Genomic DNA, 7,921 nt, shown 5'->3' on the forward strand with positions numbered 1-7,921 from the left:
ATCAGGTTATTTGTTGTGATGGTGTTGGTCAAGTGACAACTATTGTTCAGGTTACTCCACCTTTCTTCATGGTGCTGTGGTGCAGTATTTTACATTATAATCAGAGAGCAGATGGGATCTTCATTTAATGTCTCATCTGAAAGATGGTACTTCTAACTATTCCCTCAGTAGTTCACTGGCATATTGGCCTTAATTCATTTGTAATAAAAGATGCTTCCATTCATCATACACAGGTTTGTGAAGCTTTATCATTTATGGTTTGATTATAGTATGACCTTGAGCCTTATTTGTGTACACGAAGTAATCATTCTATATGTTTTCTCCACAATATTAGATTAGATTAGATTCCCTACAGTGTGGAAACAGGCCCTTTGACCCAACAAGTCCACACCGATCCTCCGAAGAGCAAGCCACCCAGACCCATTTCCCTCTGACTAATGCACCTAACACCGGGCAATTTAACATAGCCAATTCACCTGGCCTGCACATCTTTGGACTGTGGGAGGAAAACCACGCAGACATGTGCAAACTCCACACAGACAGACAGTCGCCCGAGGCTGGAATTGAATCTGGGACCCTGGTGCCGTGAGGCAGCAGTGCTAACCACTGAGCCACCGTGCCACCTGTCAGTACATGAAATTTGTTCCCCGACTGATTGAATACATGAGTGATTTGGAGGCTTCTGTCAGGCGATTGGTGTTAGGAATAAAGATTTTTGACGAGGTGGCCTTGATATCCGCATTGAATGCACAAATCCATATGCATCAAAATACTTTGGAGATGGTTCTTTTGCCAAAACATGGAGTTTTATTACACCTGGAGATTTCAAAGTCATGTATTTCTATTAAATATTTGGAAAGGATAGCATTTAATCGTTAAATTTCAGTTAACTCAACTCAGTTAACAGGAGTAAATATCAAGTGTATTTTGAATTTTTGTGTTTCACATTCACAAATATCTCTTAGCAAAGTGTCTTATTATTTCACCAAGTGAGTGAGCAAATCAGGCTTCTTGGACCTTTAAGTTTCTCATTTAGGTGGTGCATAATAATGGATTGGTTTACTTCATGCTTTCGCTGATTTTGTCCTATCCTATCCCTAGGTCTCCGAGCCTCTCGTCTAATCTTGTTTTACATCACCTAAAAATATATGATTTGAGATTGAAAACTTACTGTGTGGGTCATTTGATAGTGGCAATACTAATTGGCACTCAATGATGTTGAAGTACCTGCATTTGTTATCTTCAAAGTTGAATGTAAGTTAATAAGAATGTAGGGACCAGGAGTAGGCATAAACAATCCAGAATAGCCTGCTCACTGAGTTGGTACCCTAATACATTGCTTCAAGTGCCAAGTGAAAATTCCTTTATCAGAAATATGGCACATTCCAAAATATCTAGAATCATCAGGCATCCACTTTTGTATGGTTGGTTTGTTGTGTGATCTGTGGCATGATGTAAATTGAAATGATTTATGAATACGAAAAGTCTTAATTAAGACAAGCCCACCCTTTTAATCATTGATTAAATTACCTCTCAATTTCTTCAGAACGTTACTAATGAAATCCAGTTTTACTGCTTTTTCAAGCTTTTATTTTCTAATCAGCCATTTCAGAAATGTTCATACACACCTCCTGGAGCAGGTGGGACTTGAACCCAGGCCTCCCATTCCAGGGTTAGGGACACTGCCTGTATACCAAAAGCAGGCCTCAATACAACCATTTACAATGGACTTTTCCCCAGTTATGATCATCTGGCAGTAAGAAAAAACAACCAGTTCATTAAGCTTGCTCCACACTCTTGATGTCTGTACCACCAGATATTAACACCCCTCCTCTGTTTCTTAACCCAGACTTCCAGCAACCTGTCATGTAATCTTTTATTGAGTCAATTTAAAAAAATTGCTTCACAGGAATGTTGAATTTGGAATGGGATAGAAAACTCCATTTTTATTTTGCTCCCGAGTTAATGCAGCCATTTGACCAATTTTCTTCAATGCCTTGCATATTCTTGGAAACTATATTCTACCAAATCACAGTAAATTAAAAATAATAATTATACAGAGCAGTTTATATTTTGAAGTACTCCCTTATAATTATGTAAGAGGGTTTGTAGTTGGAAGTCCTCACTTAACTCATGAAATAAATTCCTGATCTTGCAAATATAATTTTGTGGTAAACCTCTATTCAAAAAATAGCAATTCATTGCACTTCAGACTGAAAAAGTGTTTGAGTAACTAAATGTTTTTCTAAAATTGTGTTTAAATCAGTCCATTAGGACTGCAGAATCCTCAATGAAAGCTTCCATGTTATTATACCTCGGAATTGTCATTTTAAATAAAAATTAACTGATTTATTGGAAATCTCTCCTTTTACTGTCAGGTCCATCCATGACTTTTTTAAATGCAGTTTGAGTCTCTGGGCAAATTTCTGTCAAGAATTTGAAGAATAAGTTGTTTACAACTGTTTTAAATTTGCTTCCATTGTAATTTTAATTTTCAAAAAATCCACTCAGGTTAGATTTTTGATTGCTCTCCTTCTTGACTTTGATTTCATTTGCAGAATATTAAATTGGTTAAACATAAGAGTGTAAGAAATAGGAGCAGGATTGGGCCATAAAATTCTTCTACCCTGCTTTGATGCTTGATAAGATAAAGGCTGATCATTTTCCTCGATGTTCTTCCTGATTTACCCCCATACCCCTTGATTTCCTTTGTACCCAAAACACACTTAATGCTTTGAATGTACTGAGTACAGAATTTGAAACATTCTTAACTTTCTGGGTAAAGAAATTTCTTCCTGCCTCAGTCCTAAGTACTTAAACACCTTGATCTGAAATTGTGACCCTTAATGTTTTGTGCTTCAGCCAGTTAAAACAGCCCTCTACTACCTATACTGTCAAGCCCAAAATTTAAACATTTTAATAAGATCACATCTGATTCTTCTAAAGTATAAGGAATGTAAGCCAATTTGTATTCGATCTTTTCCCAGAGGATGATCTTATCTCAGGAATCAATTTGGTAATCTTTTGTTGCACTACCTCGAAGTGTATTCTTACACTGCATTCCAAGTGTGGTCTCCTCAAGGCCCTGCACAATTGCAGAAAGACATCTTTGCTCTTTTACTCCAATCCCTTTTGTAATTCGGACTAACATATTTAATATGATCACAAGACTGTAAACCTGATTTAATTCTCTGAAATGGCAGTTGCAGTCCCCAATGTTTTTCATTGTTCCTGTGTATTTGGAATGAGATTTCAGAGCGATTGAGTTACAAAATGTTTGCTAGCTTGCTTTTCTTGTAGCGCAATTGACTATATTATATGTAGTATATATTTGCAGTCACTTGTTTTCTTAAATTGTCATTTATTTTTGAGATTTTTATCTAAATACTTTTAACACGTGAACACAGATCTCCATCATGTTATGAGCTTTGATCTTTGTTCCTGTGTAGCCACAGCCATTTTTGTCATTACATTTTTATACTAAGTTCTGTCGTAACAATTTGTGTTATCCACATTCAAAACCAGTTCCTTCATCTTGATGATGTGCCATTTGCTTTTGGCCAAATTTTCACACAAAGTGCAAAGTTGAGGAAATATGGTTAGTTTCAACCATTTCTGATGTGGCCAAAGCCAGTAATGATTTAGTAATTCCATTAAGCTGCTTAAAATTTGGAAACTGCACAGCCGTTTCTAGAAGGAGTTGTACAAAGAACCCAGTGCAGTTCTTTGGTATAAATCGCTACTGAATAAAAGTCAAATCTCTGGCTGTTCTCTAATGGCTATGCCTTGCAATTGCTTAGGGCTGTAAGAACAATGTATTTTGATTGTTCTTTAACTGCTTTACCAAATCAGATGCTTGAGACTTGCAGACCATTGTGTGTTGTGGTTCTATTCGCCGAGCTGGGAATTTGTGTTGCAGACGTTTCGTCCCCTGTCTAGGTGACATCCTCAGTGCTTAGGAGCATCCTGTGAAGCGCTTCTGTGATCTTTCCTCCGGTATTTGTAGTGGTTTGAATCTGCCGCTTCCGGTTGTCAGTTCCAGCTCTCCGTTGCAGTGGCCGGTATACTGGATCCAGATCGATGTGCTTATTGATTTGAATCTGTGGATGAGTGCCATGCCTCTAGGAATTCCCTGGTTGTTCTATTTGGCTTGTCCTATAATAGTAGTGTTGTCCCAGTTGAATTCGACTGGGACAACACTACTATTATAGGACAAGCCAAACAGACAACAGCCAGGGAATTCCTAGAGGCATGGCATTCATCCACAGATTCAATCAATAAGCACATCGATCTGGACCCAGTATACCGGCCACTGCAATGGACAGCTGGAACTGACAACCGGAAGCGGCAGATTCAAACCACTACAAATGCCGGAGGAAAGATCACAGAAGCACATCACAGGATGCTCCTAAGCACTGAGGATGTCACCTAGACAGGGGACGAAACGTCTGCAACACAAATTCCCAGCTCGGCGAACAGAACTACAACAACGAGCACCCGAGCTACGAATCTTCTCACAAACTTTGACCATTGTGTGTTCTCTTTCCTCCGTTTCAGGATGCAAAATCTAAGATGATCTCCATTTGAAGTTGATTGGGTCTAAGGATTGCTAAATTCCCTGGACCTGATGGAATGCATACTAGGATATTAATAGTAGTAGTTACACAGATAGTGGATACACTGGTGGTAATTTTCCAAGAATTCTTGGATTCTGGGAAAGTCCCAGAGGACTGGAAAACTGCCAATTTAACATCTTTATCTAAAAAGGGAATGAGACAAAAACAGGTAACTATAGGTCAGTTTGTTTAACAACTGTCATTGGGAAAATGTTAAGAATCTGTTATAAAGGATGCAATAACAGCATTTATAAATACATAATATGATCGAGCAGAATCAGCATGACGTCAAGGGGAACTCGTACCTGACACATTTATTAGAGTTCTTTTGAGATGGTAGCAAGCAGGTTGGATAAAGGGAAACCAGTAGATGTAACGTATTTGAATTTCCAGAGGGCATGGTACTGGAGGTAGTATATTAGCATGGATAGAGGATTGGCTGACTAATGTAAGACCGAGTTGTATTAAGGAGCATTTTCAGGATGACATCCTGAAACTAGTGGAGTGCAATGGGGATCAGTACCTGTGCCACATTTTTACTTTGCATATATTATTGACTTAGTTGAGGGAAGTGAATGTATTGTAGCCAAGTTTACTGACAACACAATATAGGTGAGAAGACAAGTGGTGAAATGACAGAGTCTTTACAAAGTTGTAGACAGATTGAGTGATGGGGGTAAGAAAAATCTTAGATAGATTGAATTTAATATGGGGAATTGAGGTTAGCATGAAAAATACAGGTGAACCTCCTCTAAATGGAGGAACACTCAGAAAGCTATAGCACAGAGGGATTCAGGTGTAGTTGTACATAAATCACAAAAAGCTAGCATACTAGTTTAGTTAATTGAGAAGGCAAATGCAATGTTGGCTTTTATTTCAAAGGAAATTGAGTATAAAAGGGAAGTCTTGCTAAAATTAAGTAAATTGTAGTCAATTACATCTGAATGTTTTGAATGGTTTGGGGCCTTTTATCTGAGGAAAGACACACTGGCATTGAGGGCAGTTCTCAGAAGGTTCACTAGGTTGATCCTGGGCATGAGCAATTTTCTTATGAGGAGAGATTGTGTAATTTGGGCCTGAACTCTTTGGATTTTTGTAGAATGAGAGGATACCCTTTTGGAACATATAAAATTCTTAGTGGACTTGACAGATTGATGAGGAAAAGTTGTTTTTCATTGTGGGAGAGTCTGGGATCAGATGGCATAATTGCAGAGGAAGGGGTTGCCATTTAAGACTGATGAGGAATTTTTTCTCTCAGGTTAATGTATCTATGAATAGCTGTCAAAACTGGGTCATTAAAAATATTCAAGGCTGTCTTAGATTTTCAAGCAATAAGGGAAAAGACAGGAAAGTGGAGTTGAGGATTATCAGATCATCCATGATTTGATTGAATTGTGAAGCAGACTCAGGGCTGAATAATCTACTTCTGTGTCTTATGGTCTTTTCAGCTGCCTGTGGAACATCTACACTGAGACACAATACTAGAAAAGGCTCAAAAAAGGACAACATTAGAGAAATTATAGTTCCAACACTGATTTTGAGGCTTGGTCAACTTGGATAGGCTTCTTTGGGTTAATGAGTTATAAAACAAACAGTATGAACAAAGCCCACTAACTGCTGCAAGGTCAGATTTCAAAATCATGGCTCAAAGTAAAATCTAATACCACTGAATTACTCCGAATTCAGGCTTTATTCACAATTACTATTTCAGAAAGCTACATTTTCTAGAGTGGGATTAATTTTTAAAAGGTTTTTGAAGTTCTAGTTTTGCAAATTGTATTTGAATTTCCTAACTTATACAGCAATTTATTAATTTCAGGATTTCTCTTCTACTTTGCACAAATGAGAGCCCTACAATGTCTGACAATTTATTGTCCTGATGTGAAAAGAACATTCTTGTTGCTGCATTCTACTTGTTGAATTGACTCAACTTTCCTTGTTTCAACCTTTTTAGTTGATGGCAGAATACAATGCTCTACCATATTATTTACAACTCTCAAACTCATTGAAAGTAAAAAATTTGGAAACAAATTTCACTTTATTATCGGACTTTTAATTCTGATATTGAATACAAAAATGAGTTACAGGTCGTTCTGCTATAACACGTGTTTCATTGTTGCAAATTAGCTACACCACGATTGATGAATTGGGGGCACTGTTTCTGAAGTGGAAACTGTTAAAGTGGGATTCTGACCCCATTAGTTTAAATGGTGCTGCTATTATACGATTTTCTTATAACACAGGATTGTGTGAGGACAGAATTACTGCGTTCTAGCCAAACTGACTGTATATTGCCTTGTTAACTGTCCTAATATTGTACTTGGTCTGTAATAAAAACTTTATATATAGCTTAGTCTAACCCGTGGTGCCATTGAATGTAGACCTCCCAATGGATTGGAGAATAAGAGGAAATAATGAATTGAGAGAAGATCTTTAGAATAGGCAACTTCTGGCTACAGAATTACCGTGAGATAGACTGGAAAAGGATTAGTTCCAACTCTTCCTCTCCCTGATCCTCCATGCACACATTTCTACCCCTCACAACTCTGTCATAAACCTGTAATGGGTCTTTTATCTATTTTGAGTCCAAAATCATAGAACAAATTCAGCATGAGGCCATTGTCAAGGTCTCTGCAAGAGCAATTCACCCAGTCCCATTTTATCTGCCTTTTATCCTGTTGCCCTGTATTTTTTTTTAATCTCTATCAAATTGTAGAAGTCTTGCTTCCAAAGCACCCATTTCTGTCAAATAAAACTAATTGGCAATGTCATGTGCAAGCTGCCTTATCCCTTTTAACACCACAGGGAAATGGTAAAGATGTTGGTGTGGTTGCCTGCCTTGTCCCATCTCCTATTCCTGCTGATGTTTGTTCACATTTGAACTTGTCCTATAAAACTGCCTTGTCTTCAAAGTCCTTGTAGAACCTTGGCCTAAAATTATGGTTGTGCTCTGCAATGAAATCTTCTTTCTTGTTCCTTTAGTTGCTTCACAAAGTGACTTTTAGTGACTTAGTCTTGTTGTCTTTACATCCACTAATTTCTTTGCGTCCACCTTTGCCTCAACCTCATTTTCTGCATTGATATCTATTTCAGCCTACCTAGAACCCCTATAGTGTGGAAAGGGGCAATTTGGCCCAACATGTCCACACTGACACTCTGAAGAGCATCTTACCAAGTAGTGTCAATTCTAAACCATTGTTTTCTATCCTCTTTCTTAATCTGTAACTCCTTCAAGACAGTTGTCAATATCCTGCTGCTTCAAAATGGTATATTGTGCCCTCCTTTACTACCATTAAATATTGCCC

This window comes from Chiloscyllium punctatum, chromosome 21, assembly GCF_047496795.1.
Source record: "Chiloscyllium punctatum isolate Juve2018m chromosome 21, sChiPun1.3, whole genome shotgun sequence".
NCBI classification, from domain to species: domain Eukaryota; kingdom Metazoa; phylum Chordata; class Chondrichthyes; order Orectolobiformes; family Hemiscylliidae; genus Chiloscyllium; species Chiloscyllium punctatum.